This window comes from Dendropsophus ebraccatus, chromosome 8, assembly GCF_027789765.1.
Source record: "Dendropsophus ebraccatus isolate aDenEbr1 chromosome 8, aDenEbr1.pat, whole genome shotgun sequence".
Lineage (NCBI taxonomy): Eukaryota > Metazoa > Chordata > Amphibia > Anura > Hylidae > Dendropsophus > Dendropsophus ebraccatus.
Genome location: NC_091461.1, coordinates 42,973,493 through 42,990,814, shown reverse-complemented (window position 1 = coordinate 42,990,814; position 17,322 = coordinate 42,973,493). Strand labels below are relative to the sequence as shown.

At 43.4% G+C, this 17,322-nt stretch overlaps 1 pseudogene; it reads right to left on the bottom strand.

The window, feature by feature from the left end:
* Positions 1–7,740: 7,740 nt before the first annotated feature.
* On the bottom strand, positions 7,741–8,841 carry LOC138798547 (programmed cell death protein 2 pseudogene; annotated as a pseudogene).
* Between the last annotated feature and the right edge of the window lie 8,481 nt (positions 8,842–17,322).

Genomic DNA, 17,322 nt, shown 5'->3' with positions numbered 1-17,322 from the left:
AATTTGATTAGATTTAATAATAATAAAAAAGGTAAATGTAAGATTGAATTCGATTTGATTTGAAATTTGAAATCGAAGATTAAAAAACCAGCCGACGGATAAAGTGGCCTTTACCAAGCTGCTGGCTTCTGCCTTTGAAAAAGCTACAAAATGAAAGAAAGGCAGAGGACACCCACAGCAAGTTTGTATCCACAAATTGTATGGTTTGAAATAGACAACACAAGGATTCTAATAATAAATTATGCCTGACATAGCATGGTAGTGAGAAAAACAAGGTAGATGAGGCAGGTGTGGAACCTCCCAAAAATGATGCCTAACACAGCATGGAATGCCTCTGGGGCTGGCTAATTGCAACATTATGCCAAATTATAGGCAGCAGTGGGTGGTGGCCCTCAATACAATTTTGCTGACCCAGACCAAGATGGGCAAGGAACATGTGCTGGCACATGTTAGCAAAGCACCCAACTAGCTGCGATGAAGCATGGCAGTGACAACAGAGTGACCAAGTTAGACTGATGTAGCACCTGAACCACTCAAAAGAAACATTGTCATGCACCCCTTTAAATCACGTTGCCTATGACAACTACAGATGGCATAGGCAAGGGGGAAATCAAACAGCACCCACCGCTAACTGACATTTTGTGTGTGTTATGTGGTCAGACACATTCAACAGTGGTGTGGTTCTCATAGAAACCATGTAAGAGACCCTGTAATTTTAATGTTCACACTTTAAATCCTTTAAAGAGTATCTAAGAGAAGGCAAATTAAAATTGAATTTGATGGAAAAATGACCCACTACTATCACCTCTACCAACCTGATTGATCCTGCCTGAATTGAATTCGATGAGTCATTAACCCCACTAGAGAATCATTATACTCAACTCTCTGAGTTTCTACAGGAAATTAATGAAATGGATAGCTGTTACTATGTGAACCTGAACGTAGAAACTCCCAAAAATTAGGCCTGACACAGCATTCTGGTGAGAACTCAGTGAACAACGTAGATGAGGCAGGCGTGGAACCTCCCAAAAATTAGGCCTGGTGTGGGCTCGTGTCACCCTCTAGGACGGGTCACCTGACACTGGTGGACAAGAGGTGGTGTAAAGACCAAAATAGTCAACACTGGCACAAGTATACTCTCTCTTTAATCTGAAGTGTTCTTCTATTTCTACCTCTGAAGTTCCGGCAGAGCACAGTACTACTTGGGTTGGGACTCTCTTGACAGTCTCCACTCTACTCTCTATTATACCTCTCATCATGCAACTCAGGCAGCACAGCTGTACCACTCCTTCTACTCTCAGTGCAGATCTGGACTCTAAAGTATTAAGTAACTTATCAAGTGTAAAATATTGTATCAAGGCAAAGCTGTATTATCTGCTGCCTACCTCAAGTATTTTAAAAGTAAACAAGATTACATTTATGCTAAAGAGACTCTGTGATTCCTCATTAAGTACCGACACAGCACACACACCTTCCTTGGGTCATCTTCCCTTTTTATGGGTGGCAGTGCCAATGGTCCGGGTGGGTCACTATTCCACCGTGATAATTACCCAAGTGACCCCGCAACAACCCGGCAGGTCACTGTCCACGGGGGAACAAATTATAGCCAGCCCACCAAAATAAAAGCAGGTGTGCCACCATACCTGTGTGCCCTACCGGCACTGGCCTCACAACAACCTAACATCGGGCAAGGCTATATCTCGGCCAACCACCACGGCTGGCGTCACACCTAACCATCTGGCAAGTGAATGGCCACACCTCCACTCCGGGTGTCACTACATTGACACAGCATGGCGGTGAGAACTCAGTGAACAAGGTAGATGAGGCAGCAGTTGAACCTCACAAAAATTATGCCTTACCCAGCATGGCGGTGAGAACTCAGTGAACAAGGTAGATGAGACAGGCGTTCAACCTTCCAATAATTATGCCTGACACAGCATGTCTTACACCCAGGAGGGTAAACACCCAGTAATCGTTGTTGGCAAAAATGTTTAGCACTCGAGGGTCACAGGAAAGGCTGGCTAACATGAAGTCAGCCATGTGCGCCATACTCCCAACAGGCTGACTCTCCATATCCTCCTCCTCCACCAAGTCCTCCTCTTCAGCCCATACATGCTCAACAGATAATAAGGATTGAGCATAGGTACCCTCTTCAATCTTGACAACAGTCTGCTCCTCTTCCTCCTTCTCCTCCAATACGCGCTGAAAAACAGACGTGAGGGTTGTCTGGCTATCAAGCGACGCATTTTTCCCCCCGTCTCCTGGGACGAGTCTTAGGGCCCTATTCCACCTGACAATTATCGTTTGCATAATCGTTAATGATTAACGATCTCAAACGACCGCTATTGCGAAAGACCTGAAAATGTTCACTCATTTCCATGGAACGATAATCGTTACTTATGATCGTAATTGCGATTGTATCTATTGCAAACGACCGAACGATGTCTTATTCAATGCGAACGTTTTGCGAACGAGCAACGATAAAAATAGGTCCAGGTCTTATAAAGCGATCAACGATTTCTCGTTCGGTCGTTAATCGTTAACTGCATTTCAACCGAACGATTATCGTTTAGATTCGAACTATTTAACGATAATCTGAACGATAATCGTCCGGTGGAATGGGGCCCTTAGACTTCAGGCTGAGCAGTGAGGTTTTCAGCAGAAACAGCAGCGGAATGGTGACGCTGATAATGGCGGCATCGCTGTTGACCATCTGTTGACTCCTCAAAGGGGCTTAATCCACATCCACTCCTCATTGTATATTTGAGGAAGCTGACTAACCTTACTACCGCTTCATCTGGCATTCCACAATGGTTCTGCGTTACTGGTAAACCCTGGCTACCATGTGTAAGGGGAAATTCCATCGCATGGGCACGTCACACGGCAGTCGGTGAGCTGGCAGTTGTTGACCCTTAACCCTGGGGTTCACCATCTTGTCTAGTCAATAGACGAGAATAGAATAGAATAGTATAGAATGGGCACCACGTAAACAGGACACGGCACAGTGAGGATAGGTACAGCTGAACTACAGATCCCAGCCAGCCAAGAGTATGTCAGCAACAGGAAAATTTGATTACTGACAGCAGTTTTGGGGGTAGACGTATAGAGTATGTGTGTAAATGGTACTTTTATTTTCTTTTTAAGGCACCACATGCACAGGACACAACACAGTGAGGATAGGTATAGCTGAACTACAGATCCCAGCCAGCCAAGGTAATGTCAGCAACAGGACAAATTGCAAAATGACTACTGACAGCTGCACTACAAGTCCAAGCTAGCAGCCAAGAGTAGCAAAAAAAAAAAAAAAAGGTTTTTTAAAATTTAAGCCCTTAGAAGGACTATTGGGTTCTTTGTGTCATTCTTCATGCTGTATGACACGGCCAGTGTCATACAACATGTGGACCCAGCCTTAAACAATGGGCAAGCTTTAAGAGTAGTATTATACATTTTGGAACAGCTAGAACTTGATATTCCTCAGCAATATTATTAACCTACCAGTCAGGCACCTATTTTTATGGCCTTTATATAACAAAACAGAATTTTCCTGACCTTAGGGATTAGTGAGACTTTGGCTGGCCTGTGCTATCATTATTTCTTATAAATGGACAAAACTGATTTAAATGTCACGGGTTTACCAAGAATCCTTGTGAGTCACAGTCGTGACATTGGTACAAAGGGAAAGTCTTACACGTCTCCTTACAAAACATGAGGTGTGCTAATATTTGCCGGCTTTAACCTCTTCCTGCCTGTAGACAAATGATACATGGTGCATTAAAGGAGGTATGCTATATGGACAAAGGTATTGTGGCACCTGCACATTGCATTTACAGGGGCTTTTAGGACTCCCCCATTCTAAATCCATAGGCAGGAAGGAGTTGGAACCAATAATACTTAGGTAACAAGGAGTGGGTAGCTAAGTAAAGGATTAGGTAAATGTGCACTAGAGGCAACAGAGGCAACTGCAACAAAGAAGAAAGCATGGTGATGGTGTTGGCCAGGAGCCTTGGTGGCCACAAAAGAGGTAAGTGCCAAGATGGCGTCAGATGCCAACCACCAACATTACAATGGTATTAAAAAGAAACAGCCAAATTAGGAGGGTAAAAAATGACAAACTTATGTGAAAAGCATTTCTTGCCTCCTCCTGATATGCTGCCTCCTTTTATCCTCATATTGACAGTTTATTGTCTAGATTACAGACCACAACTATGTTTTAGAGCAGAGTGGTGGTCGGTAACCTACCCAGCGAACTGTCAACAATGGGAGGGAAAAAGTGGCATATCAGTAGAAGGAGGCAAGTTTGCTCAATCAATGTATTTGCAAAAATATTTGTCTTAGCGAACCCTACAAGTATAACTGTGTTAGTTGACATGGTAATGATTGCTGTGTGAGATAAAATAAAGTTGTAAGAACTTGTGATACAATAATTCCTTAATAGGAAAAAACATTGCAAACAACTTTGAGGCTGTCGAAAGAAAACTACAACCATGCTGGAAGTTACGAGATAGTTGCAAGGTTGCTTTTCTCCCTATAAAGAAAAATTTAAGTTGCATTTTGATTTTCAGTCACCATTAGCTTTAAGGGTCCGTTTACACTACGGAATTGGTGCAGAAATTCCGCTCAGAACCCCTGCCCGCGAACTCAGTGCTGAATCCCACCTGTTATTTCTTTCAATGGGAGGCCTTGCGCGCCTCTGCTCTCCGAGACTCTCTGTATGAAGAATTGACAAGTCAATTCTTTGAGCTAAGAGGTGGGCGGGGGTATATACTCCCCCCCCCCAATCCATTTTGTTCACAGCTCATTGTCTAGGTTACCAACAACCACTCTGCTCTAAAAGCAGTGGTCTGGCTGGTGTATATATATATATATAGCTTTACTGGAGATGTATATTGTATATACTGTAGCCATAAATACACTAGCTGGACCACTGCTTGAAAAGTCCTACAAATATAACTGTATTAGCTGAGATGAGAATACCCCTTTAAGATTGATAAAGGGACTCATAAGAACACATTTCACTGCTAATCTTACGTCTGAAATAAATGTTGTGTCTTCCATTTCTTACACACCAGTCACCTTCTTGTTTTTACTACAAGGTGGGATTTTTAACATGAGATCGACAATAATTGTAACTTGTTTTATCATGGGAGGATGATGAAAAAAAGTCCACATAGCTAAGATGGAAACACTCTATGGAAAATGTTGCATGTACTCCTGGGAAAAGGTCACTCGATGTTTGCTCTGGGAGATGTGGACTGTGCGGTGTCACAAGGTGTGTTCCATAGATCTCTCATCAAGTCTACTCATTGATGCCGTCATGGAAAGTACAGGGTTTGTGGAACTATAACATTACACATTAGGTACTTTCTCATCCTTGTTCTAAATACATGGCTTGCGCACAAAGCAATTCCATTAAAATAAAACCTGACACTGGTTTAGCTGTAAGGGTATTCAGTAGAAATCTCTAGTATACAAGGATCTGTGTAGTAGGTTTCTACTCTAGTTTTGCTGATAAGGGTATTTTATGAATCCAGATCACCGTTCACATCAATATCTACATCTGACTGCAATTGGTAAACCAGTTAGGTTTCCCGAGATTAAGGAAGCAAAGATTCATAGAAGACAATGACTTACAGTCTCATTTAAATGGTTTTATTCATACTGTATCTATGTTTTTCTATGTATATTTTTTATGCAGATGACCTTTTTCCAATACGCAGTCTGTTGTAACTGATCTGTATTGGTACTGCCTTTAGCTCACAAAAGACAATGGGGGAGATTTATGAATGGGTGTAAATATACACCTGGTGTAAAGTGCCCACAGCAACCAATCACAGTTCCTCTTATATTTTACCAGAGCTGAAAGCTGAGCTGTGATTGGTTGCTGTGGGCAGTTTACACTAGGTGTATGTTTACACCCTTTCATAAATCTCCCCCAATGGGTTGAATTTAAGTATGCATAATTCTTTTTGTATAGTGTTTACACGTCTTTATATGTTCCATTTTATTTTACATCTACATTACAATAAAATAATCAACAAAAACTGTTCAATTCATAATCAAAAAAAATTAACTTATACAGATGAAAATTGGAAAACGGTTAAGTAGACTTCAGCAAAATTGGTAAACCAGAATCAAATGAATTGGCCATTTGTTCCTTTTTTTTTTTTTTTTTTTTTATATATAATATAATATTTTATTAAATTGTTTTACCAACAAGACATAATACTCATGTGTAATGTAACATGAGTGAACCGAGAACAGCAAAAAGTTTAACAAGTTTTACCAATTATTTTGAACATGGTGGGAAAAAAACAAAAATTATATATACACCGGATAAGTGAAATGTTTATATATATTTTTGTTATATTTATAATAGATGGACCATTAGGTAACATTTACTATTATTCTTATATAATTTACAAATAATAAAACAGAAAACCATTTTTACAACAAGATAGGAATATAATAATATTCTCTATAAAATAAAGTGCAGTCAGAAAACACTTTGGGCTGCCGCCAGCCATATCCTTTCAGGCTTGGGCAAGATCTAGTTAGTTAGGTCTAGGAAGAATGATTTACACTGAAATGTGATAGGAATAGCCTGTAAGTGTAAGGCATGTGTCTGTAGCCTGTTGTGAGCTACAGCCAATCATAACCTGTCACTGCAAGTGAAGAAAACAGAATAGGCAAGATGGCACTGTTTAAGGGTAATAAGGCACTAAGAACTTGACCTGTGACCTATTAAAATAAGAAAAAAAAAAACTGCAGATGCCCAGAACAGCATTGAGGCACCATCCCACTGACTGATCATCCCAATATAGACTGTCACTATGTAAATGACTGACCCTATTCTAAACGGTCTTTTACACAGGCTGATCATCGGTCAGGAGCGTTGCTACAAACGCTCCTGCGGACGACAACCTTCCCATATAAAAGGAACAATGATCAGTTGAGGATCGGGAAAACAATCGATCCTTGGGTGAACGTATCTTTAGAGCAGGCTTCAAAATTTATCGCCATAAGCCGCACATCTTCCTGTATAAACAGGGGATGTGATGCCGATAATGACACAGGCAAACTGATAGCACAAACACACATATATCCGTGCGCTCAGCCTCCAGACCACACAGCAGCACACACCCACCAAGAACGCCGCCGCGATCCGGCATCCCCCCCCCCCGGCCCTCCCGTCTAGCCACTATCTTCAGAACACTGCCTGCACACACGGGCCGGAGAACAGGACGCCGGACCACAGCAGCAGCCCACCAGGCAAGCACGCACCGCCGCGCGATCCGGAAACCGACAGCACAGAGAAAGTATCCGTGCCTTCTAATCCCGGTTAACCCCCTTAACTATGTGTTGCAAAAAGCAGGATTTTATTTTTATGCAGGAAGCCCTTAATATTCTTACAGTTCTAAAATACCCTTCCTCATTTGGACTCACCTTTCAGTTTCCTAAAACTTTGTAAACAAAGCTGCCATTTTGATAAGCTACATAAATAGATGAGGACTTTTCTTATCAAGACATAACTCTGAAGACAGGCTTTGCTTTGAACACACCAAACGCTCATCAGATCTACCTAAGTGAGAACTGTCCTTCCAGGCACCACATGACAGTAAAGCAGGGATGGGGAACCTGAGGCCCCCCAGCCGCCTTTGGCTGTCCAGGCATGATGGGAATTGTAGTTTTGCAACAGCTAGAGGGCCACAGGTCCCCCATCCCCGCTGTAAAGCAAGGGGGTTGCATGCTTTACATTGAGTCTGCTGGTACATCTTGCTTCCATAGAAACTCCTCGACATAACGTGTTTCTGCATTACAATTGGCCGAGCAAGTGTAGACGGCCAGAACACCCCAGTCAATGCTCTTCTGAAGGCTATCCACTTTTAGATGATTCAGTAGCTGTGTCATTAACTGGAATTTAAAAGCCCTTTTGGCTCCACACTCACAATTAAGGACATCATTTTCACCTGGAACATTTTGGAGAGAAATCCAAAGTGGCTGACCGCCTTTGCAGTACCTTAGAACCTGCTCAGGTTCAATTGAGATCCACTTCTTGAACCTGCTGAAAGCCTTGTCTTCTTCGCTCTCATGCTTTGCCATTGCAGTCAACTCATCCTCACTTAATTTCAGCTCATCCATAAAAGACTCAAGATTCGATGAGACGTTTGAGCTCATTGATTCCACATCCATTTGACTCATTGTGGAATCATCGTCCAGACTTGCGTCAGAATCCAGCTCCTCGGGTTCTGTAACAAGCTCATATTCCGGAAACAGAAACCCGTGATCTGCAACCTCAACTCTGTGCACATCAAACTCCTGACCACACAGTTCCTTATGCTGCGACTTCCAATCCATCAGCTGATGCAGTCGGTCACAGTAATTCACCTTGTGACATCTGGAGCAAGACTTGGGCCCCAGGCAGCCACACACCCTACATAGTCGCAGACCACATTTCAACTGGAAGTTAGTAGGGTATTCCCCATGGGGTGGTGGGGAGTCCGGAGGGGGGCCGTATGAGTAAGTGTCGTTTTTTCTTTGTAGATTGTTTCTAAAAACTTTATAACAGCGGTTCTCCGCCACCCGGTGACACGTGGGGTCCCGGCAGGTGAACACGAAGATGGTTCTGTGGAAGCTGCCGGTACATGGCGCGTATACCTGCAGGAGGAAAGCCAGGGGCTTCTTACACAGCCCGCACTGCAGCCTCTCAGGCCCCGGTACCCCCACCTCACTTAGCCAGGCGGGCCGACCCCCGACTTTACTAGGGAACTGGGGGCTACGCAGCCGCCACTGCTCACACTCCTGTACGAAGCCGAGCTCTATTACACTGATGGAGGCCGCCATCTTGGCGCGGTCAGCGTGGAGTAGCGCGGGCCGGGACGGATCGGCCATTTGTTCCTTTTGTCTTTCATGAGTAGTTCTAATTTCTAAGTATTCTGTTTTACCAGAGGAGACTGGTATAAGGGTCCGTTTACACTACGGAATTGGGGCTGAAATTCCATGCTGACCCCCCCCCACAGACGTGGACTCAGCACCGAATCCTGCCTTCTCACAGGGCTCGCGTTCCTCCGCGTCTCTCGGCTCAAAGAATTGACATGTTAGTTTCTGGAGCGGAGAGGAGTGGAAAGCGTAGGTGCACTGGCCCTCCCATTTAAACAGACAGAAGGCCGGATTAGGTGCCGAGTAAATGCGGAGGGGTTCCACACGGAATTTCAACGACAATTCCGTAGTGTTAATGAGCCCTTAGGCTCATATCAGGCCTCTTCAGGGGAATGAAACAGTAATTTGATTTACTAAAAGTAATTTGATTTACTAGGTATGGGTTTGGCCAGTCATGGTGTAGATTAATTTAATTATGGAACTGTGGTGTCCCACTATGGGTGTTGCAGTTGCATTACACCCTTCGCAAAAATCTGTACTTCTGTCTGGTCTTATCACTATGATAAAAGTAGTACTAAAAGTTAGCCACTAAATGTCGCTGTATTATTTATGTGTGTGTGGAGGCTGCACAGCTGAAGGATCGTACAGGTTTATTGTGTTCATGTGTCACCAGAATTTGTAGACCAGTAGGATTTCTGCTTTCTTCTTTCCTATCATCTCCCTTCTTTCTTCTTCTGTTGCACTCTTTCACCCACTCATAGTGCACCATACACACTAGAGAGGAAGTAAGTCACATAAGTGGAGGAGGAGCATGATCTAAACGTTGTGGAGGAAGGACACGCTAGATAGCTCTCCACAGTGATCCTATGCGGGCCCTGGTCCTCTGCCAGGTCCACATACCCCAAGTCAGTCTTAGTCAGTACCCCGCATGGGGAGGACACAAGACAGCACTCTGCTACCAACCTCTTTATTAGTTACACCCCAAAGCACTATGCACTGTTAAACTACTCTTAGAGAGGACAGGCCAGAGATAACCTCAACCCACGCTGTGGACAAAGAGAAGTCACAGAGCAGGACAGTATCCTTAATAGAGCCATAGAGCCAGTAACTGATCCAGACAGAGCAAAGTTGTGATAAGTCTAGTCTATTCTACCTCATCCTCCAACATCCCGGCAGAGCACATTACTACAAAAGTTGAGGCTCTTACGGCATCCTCCTCTCTGTAGCTCTACTTCTTGTATTACTCAGTATAACTCAACCAACACGACTATATCCTACACTACACTTATAATACAGATCTGGTCGTTCTTCTATCAAGTGTTTATTGGAACTTTGTCAAGTGTGTTTCAGAGACTCTAACTAAGAAACCTTATATTGTATATTCTGTATCACCTGCTGCACATTTACAAGTAGTAAAACAACTCAACTTTATTCCAAGACTCTGTGATTATTCACCACTGCCACAGCACACACACCGCAACCTTGGGACATTCTCCCCTTTCTGTGGGTGGCCAGTCCTACTACCCCGGAGGGTCATTATACCACTCTAGCCATCCCTGATATAACCCCAAGGGACCTGATAGCAACCCGGCAGGACACTGACCACAGGGAAAAAGGGTACAGCCGACCTGATGAAATAAAAGCAGAGGTGCCATCACACCTGTGTGCCCACCAGGCAGTAGCGTCACGTGACAAATCTCAAGGTTCGTCTGTATCTCGGCCATCCACCATAGAAGTGGTGTCACACTAAAACACCTAGCAAGTGACCGGCCACTCCTCCGATATAACATCAAACTAGGGGTAAACCACAGAACAAAAATCGATCCAATGTTAAACCCAAAAAGAAACAAGTGTAAAAACAAGGTCTGTATCACACAATTGTATTTGATCTGTGTTTTTATACAGAAGTGTGAATGGAGTTTAGGAAGCATGATGTAGTAACTCATTTCACTGACCTTCCCATCTTGGTAGGATTGTACCATAGCTAGCTGAAAAAGTAACAAACAGGAAGGTCCAACCACTGCTGAGGAGGGATGCCTAACCCACTCTCTCAATACCAATCAGTCTTTTCCCACAGAGATTTGCCTGGCCAATAATGTGGGCCTTGGTTCAGGAATGGGCCCCTATATGTGTAGGAAGCATTTCCTAGACTTTAGGAATTCTAATAGCTTAGCCCTAAATGGTAAATGCAAAGCACAAAGACTTCTTAAGAAGGGAGGGACAGTGTAACCAGGCACAGAGAGGGAGGGACAGTTACAATTCCATTTAAGAACACCAAAATAATTACTCAAACATTCCACAATACACTATTAGTAATCATTTAAAGCGACTCTGTACCCACAATCTGTCCCCCCAAACCACTTGTACCTTCGGATAACTGCTTTTAATCCAAGATCTGTCCAGGGGTCCGTTCGGCAGGTGATGCCGGTATTGTCCTAAAAAACAACTTTTAAACTTGCAGCCCTGTGCCAAACGGCGTTTGCTTGGAGTATCTGTGCCCTAACTTTGCACCACCCCTCTGTCCCTTCTTCCCACCCTCTTTCCTATTCCTCTGCAGTGAACATTGCACAGGTGCCATAACAATCTAGCCCATGTGCCGTGCTGACACAGGTGATGAATAGTAGAAAATCTGCCTGGAGCATTCCTAATGATTAGGAGGGCGGGGAGGAGGAGGGACAGAGAGGTTGTGCCAGCCTAATGCATACACAATCTAGGCCACGGCCATTTGGCACAGGGCTGCATGTTTAAAGTTGTTTTTTAGGACAATAACTTAATCACCTGCGGAACGGACTCCAGGACAGATCTTGGATTAAAAGCAGCTATCTGACGGTACAAGTGGTTTGGGGGGGGGGGGGGGGGGTGTCAGATTGTGGGTACAGAATCGCTTTAAAGGAGTACAAGAGATGTTTCTACATGTGGGGGGCATATTAAACTGTAAAGTAGAAATGTGTAAACTGCCCAATGTTTTTCTGCACCACAACAAATCAATGCATTGCAGAAAATCAGCAATGTGTGAACATACTTTTAGGTTGCATTCACACTACATATATTTCAGTCAGTATATGTATTTTTTAGTCAGTATAGCAACCAAAACCAGGAGTGGATTAAAAACGCAGAAAGGCTCTGTTCACAAAATGTTGTAATTGAGTGGATGGCCGTCATATAATGGCAAATATTTGCTGTTATTTTAGAACAACGGCTGTTATATTGAAATAATGGCAGTTATTTACTGTTATATGGCGGCCATCCACTCAATTTCAACATTGTGTGAACAGATCCTTTCTGTGTTTTTAATCCACTCCTGGTTTTGGTTGCAATACTGACTGAAATATACTGACTGAAATATACGTAGTGTGAACCCAGCCTTATGCTGAAATATGCATGCTTCTGTCATTTTTTCATGCACTGTGCTGCTGATACTAGATTGTAGAATTTCAAAATTAAAAAGAGAAATGGAGTGGTCAGCACCCAGCCAATATAATCATCCTTCTAGGTCCAGTGCCAGATAATAAGAGCACAAAGAAGCCGCCCTTGGACTCTGGGGTAATCACAAAGAAGAAAGACAAGATCTCTTCAGCTCATGAAAACCTTTCAAGCTCTCTCTCCATGCAGATGTTGCCCAAGAGTTAATATTAACTCCACGGTGACCAAACAGATCACACTACAGACATATTCAGACCCAGATGCCATGATTAAGAACCAAGTTGGCTCGAAAAGCGTCAGTCATTTTGAGCATTCACAATAAAGGTTGAAATGTTTTTAGGAGCTGAAGATATCTGGTCTTTTTTTCTATGTACAATGGATCGCCTAATTAGCTGGCTGCCTTTAAACTCCACTTCGGTCCATGTCGCTCTGTTCCAGGTGCGTGGAAAAGCTGGATCTAATCCTGAGAAATTTCTCCAAGTTTCCCAAAAGTGGATATACTTTTTCCAGGCACCTGGAGAGGAGTGGCAGGGAGTTCAAAGACAGCTGCCTGATAGGCGGACTGCCCAGCTAACAAAGCAATTCGCTTGGTTAATACTGTAAATTCGTTCATCTCTACACACAATGCAACAAATTTTTTGTCACAATATATACTGAATGCCTGCCTGGATACACTGGTTATCACCTGCTGTCAATTATGATGTTCCACATCTGATCTCTACCTGCTTTCATCTCAGCTGGTCACCCCAGCATTTATGTTTAAGGGTATAAACCCACACACTGTATAAGCAGCGTATTTACTGCTGCGATACGCAGCAAATATGCAGCAAACACGCAGCAGATTAGATCTAAATAACTGAACACAGCATCAAATCTGTACCAACAAATCTGCTGCGTATTTGTTGCGTATCTGCTGTGTATACGCTGTGTGGGTTTGTACCCTAAGGCTAAGAACCCTCTCGGCGGGTCTGCAGCGAGTCCCCTCGCTGCGTATTTGCAGCGAGACTCGCTGCAGATCCCGGCCCTATACTTTTAATGGCAGACAAACACGCAGCAGGGATGTACATCCCTGCTGCAAGTTTTTCTGCAGCCCACCCCATTAACCCCCGGCCGCCGGAGCTGATACTTCACCTGATCCCGGCTCCGGCGGTTCCCGATGTCTTCAGCAAGCCGGAGCGGGGACCAGGTGAAGTATATGCTCCAGGCAGCCGCTCGCAGCCCCGGCCGCCCGATCGCCCCCCCCCCCGCAGCACCGATCGCACGCCCCCCCCGCAGCACCGATCGCACGCCCCCCCGCAGCACCGATCGATCGCACGCCCCCCCCAATTGCGCCCCCGCAGCCCCGGCCGCTCGATCCCCACCCGGCAGCGCCGATCGCCCCCCCCTGCAGCCCCGGCCACCCGATCGCCCCCCCGCAGCACAGATCACACGCCCCCCCAATCGCCCCCCCCGCAGCACCGATCGCTCGCACGCAGCCGGGGTTGCAGGGGGGCGATTGGGGGGGCGTGCGATCGGTGCTGCGGGGGGGGGGGGGGCGATCGGGCGACCGGGGCTGCAGGGGGGCGATCGGTGAGGCTGGGGGGCGATCGAGCGGCCGGGCGATTGGGGGGGGCGTGCGTGCGATCGGTGCTGCGGGGGGGGGGGGGCGTGCGATGGCTGCGGGCGGCTTCACCTGGTCCCCGCTCCGGCTTGCTGAAGACATCGGGCGGGGTTAATTGGGGGTGGGCTGCAGACAAACTCGCAGCAGGGATGTACATCCCTGCTGCGTGTTTGTCTGCCATTAAAAGTATAGGGCCGAGATCTGCAGCGAGTCTCGTTGCAAATACGCAGCAAGGGGACTCGCTGCAGACCTGCCAAGTGGATACAGAGCTGCAGATACAGGCAGATAATTGTGTCACTTCAGCTTTCAAGGAATAATGCAATTTTATAACTTTGCAAATGGCCGTCAAAGGCACCTATGCCTGCAGCTCTATACCTGGTATGGTCCTGTTATTTTTTTATTACATTTTTTACATTGTTATGGGAGCAACCATTTTGCCTGAAATGTTTTTAACAACGTTTAGAGATATGCTTTACAAAAAAAAAAAAAATCATGGCAACGGAACAAAAGCTGTTACATTAATATCAATGGAAAATATGTTTAGGCTTTCTCTGCAACATTTGAAGAGGCCATTCCACAGAGAGGGGGAGGCTGAACTGTGAACAAGGGGGAAATTTATTAAGACTGATGTAAACCATGACAAATTAGGTGCAGGAGGAGGCCACACTTTTTTGCCGTCTTCCCACCCATCAGGCAAGTGGGGCTTATGGCTTGTGATCACCACGTAAAAGGGAAGAATCTGTGCCTTTTCCGTGGTGTACTTCAGGGGTTCTCTACTGGTGCCACCTGTACAGTTTACTTTCCAGCAGCCTCCTTTATATCATCATAGATAAAATAGGAATTCGAAGCTTAATTTATTGTATTAATCCACTTCTCTCTAGGCATTGCCAAAAAAGGGGTTTTAGTCGGACAACCTCTTTAAGGGTTTTTTCCCAATTTCTTAAAGGGGTAGTGCGGCGCTAAACAATTATTCACAAAATAACACACATTACAAACCAAAATACATAATTATCAACCAAAGTCCTTTCATCTTGACTTTAAGAACTACTGATAAGTGATAAAGTGATGGAGGAAGTAGTGTTGCTGGAGAAGGTGCAGTGATTTACCCCCTCCTCACAAACAAGTACAGCATTAGGTTATCTTTTTATAAGCATCTCATAACTAACCAGTTTAGTTTTCAACTTAAACCTCCACCTACTGTATATTTCCATTATTTGGCTTGTCACGCTTTCTTGCTAAAATCCTTAAAACTCCATTAGAGCATGAAGAAACTCTAAAGAATCATTACAAGACCATGTCCTGGAAAACTGTACCTATACATGTCAGACCCTCCTCTAGATCAAATGGTACTACTCAGGAGAGGTGGGGTTACACACCCTCATTTAAAAGTTGGTTGCCTCTCCTAACCGCCTTATAAAGTAAGCTGTGGATAGCTGTGAACGACGCCGATGAGGATGAAAATTCTAATTATTCTCTCTCTGGCGGCTATTTGCTTGGCCAACCAAAACGCAGGTATGGAAAAAAAAAAGGATATTCATGTTGCATAGACATTAGGGAAAAGTGAGTTTCTAGGCCTTATAATTATTGCTTTTCTTGATGATCTACAGCATAGAATTTACATTTTAAAAGTTTAGTTACTAAAAATATTAAAATTTTATAAGTAAATTTGATCCAAAATTGAATGTGATTCTAATAGACTGTGTGTTAAAAATTCATTGTTTTTCCATACGTATTAGTTGGTGTGAACAATGCGTATGCATGTCAACAGTCTAAAATAGGATTGATAGCTATCATGCTCAGCTATACATCTATGAACATCTATATACCAATATACGTGTTGATGTGTGAACACATCCTGTCTGTTTTTTTTTTTTTTAATTGGGTTTAAAAAGCAACAATGCAGTTAATAAAAATGGTATATATTCAGTTCCAAAAGGACTTAGGTTTATACAATGTATGAGACCGGCTGCAGAAAACTGACATGTCAGTTGTTTGTGGCACCGTGAGAGATCCCGGCCGGAGTGCATACTATGGGGGAGATTTATCAAAGGGTGTAAAATTTAGACTGGTGCAAACTACCCACAGCAACCAATCACAGCTCAGCTTTAGGCAGTGCTGAAAGGAAAGAGGAGCTGTGATTGGTTGCTGTGGGCAGTTTGCACCAGTCTAAATTTTACACCCTTTGATAAATCTCCCCCTATGTGTATACGCTTCGGCTGGGATCCCATAGAAGGAAAGGTAACGTATATTTTCGTAATAATTTTTTGATTTTACGAAAATATACGTTGTGTGAACATAGCCTTAAATGGTATTTAAAAGTGACTATATACTTTTAAGCTATGTTCACACATAGTAAGAAAAAAAAAATACCAAAATACAGCCATTATTTTGAGTGGAAAAAAATTTAAAAAATTAAGGCTGATTTTTTGCAAAAGAAAGTCATCAATAATAATCATATTTGATATTTGAGCGGTCGTGATCAGTTACAGCTGTTATGCTATAGGGTGTGTGCACTGACGGCCATTTCCCACATTACTGCTATATTTTGTTATTATTTTACTGTGTGTAAACCTAGCCTAGCAAAATATGAACAAAAGAAAATGGCATTTTTTCTTATTTATTAATGTACTACATTAATATCTATGGACAACTGTCAGTCTACGCACATATTATAAAAAAACAAACATGTTTTTATAATATATGCAAAGACGGACATTTTTTCATAGACTTTAATGTAGCACATTATTAGAAAGGAGAATGGCCATTTATGCCCCTTATTTTACAGACATAGGCCTTGACCGCACAATGTCTTTCTTTGGCTTTTTGATGGCTGTTTTATTTTTGGATGGACGCTATTTTGGTGCCAAAATGTGCCCAGTTCATGCAAATGATGACAGTAATTTCCATAAGGATATGTTGTGTGGTCGTGCCCATATTCTGTTTTTATTTTACTGTCTGAACCTAACCAATATTTGAAAGGAAAATCTAGAATAAATCTAGAAGGTAAATCTAGAATTCTTCCTAATGCAGGGGTAGTTGAAGATCATGTGCAGCCAGTACAACAGGTAATCCTTAGTAGGAAATCACATAATTCATGTTTGTAAGTTACTCTTATATTCCCTTTTTGTTTGTGTCCCATCCTTAAACCTATATTCCCATCTTACATAAAGACAACTGTTTTCCAATTTATTTTGTCTAATTATACAAAGTTTTTGATATTGTGTTCATGGATTTATTAGACTTGTACTAAGTAAGGGTTCATGTTTTTTTTTTTAGGTAGAAAAGTGTTTCATAACCCTGGTCCCAGGAAGAATGCTTATGACACGCCCCAGATATCCTTAGGGTTCTCACTAAATCCTGAGAAACGTAGTAACATTGAGGAGTCATCATTCAGACCTGGCCCTGTGTTGTTTAATTCCAAC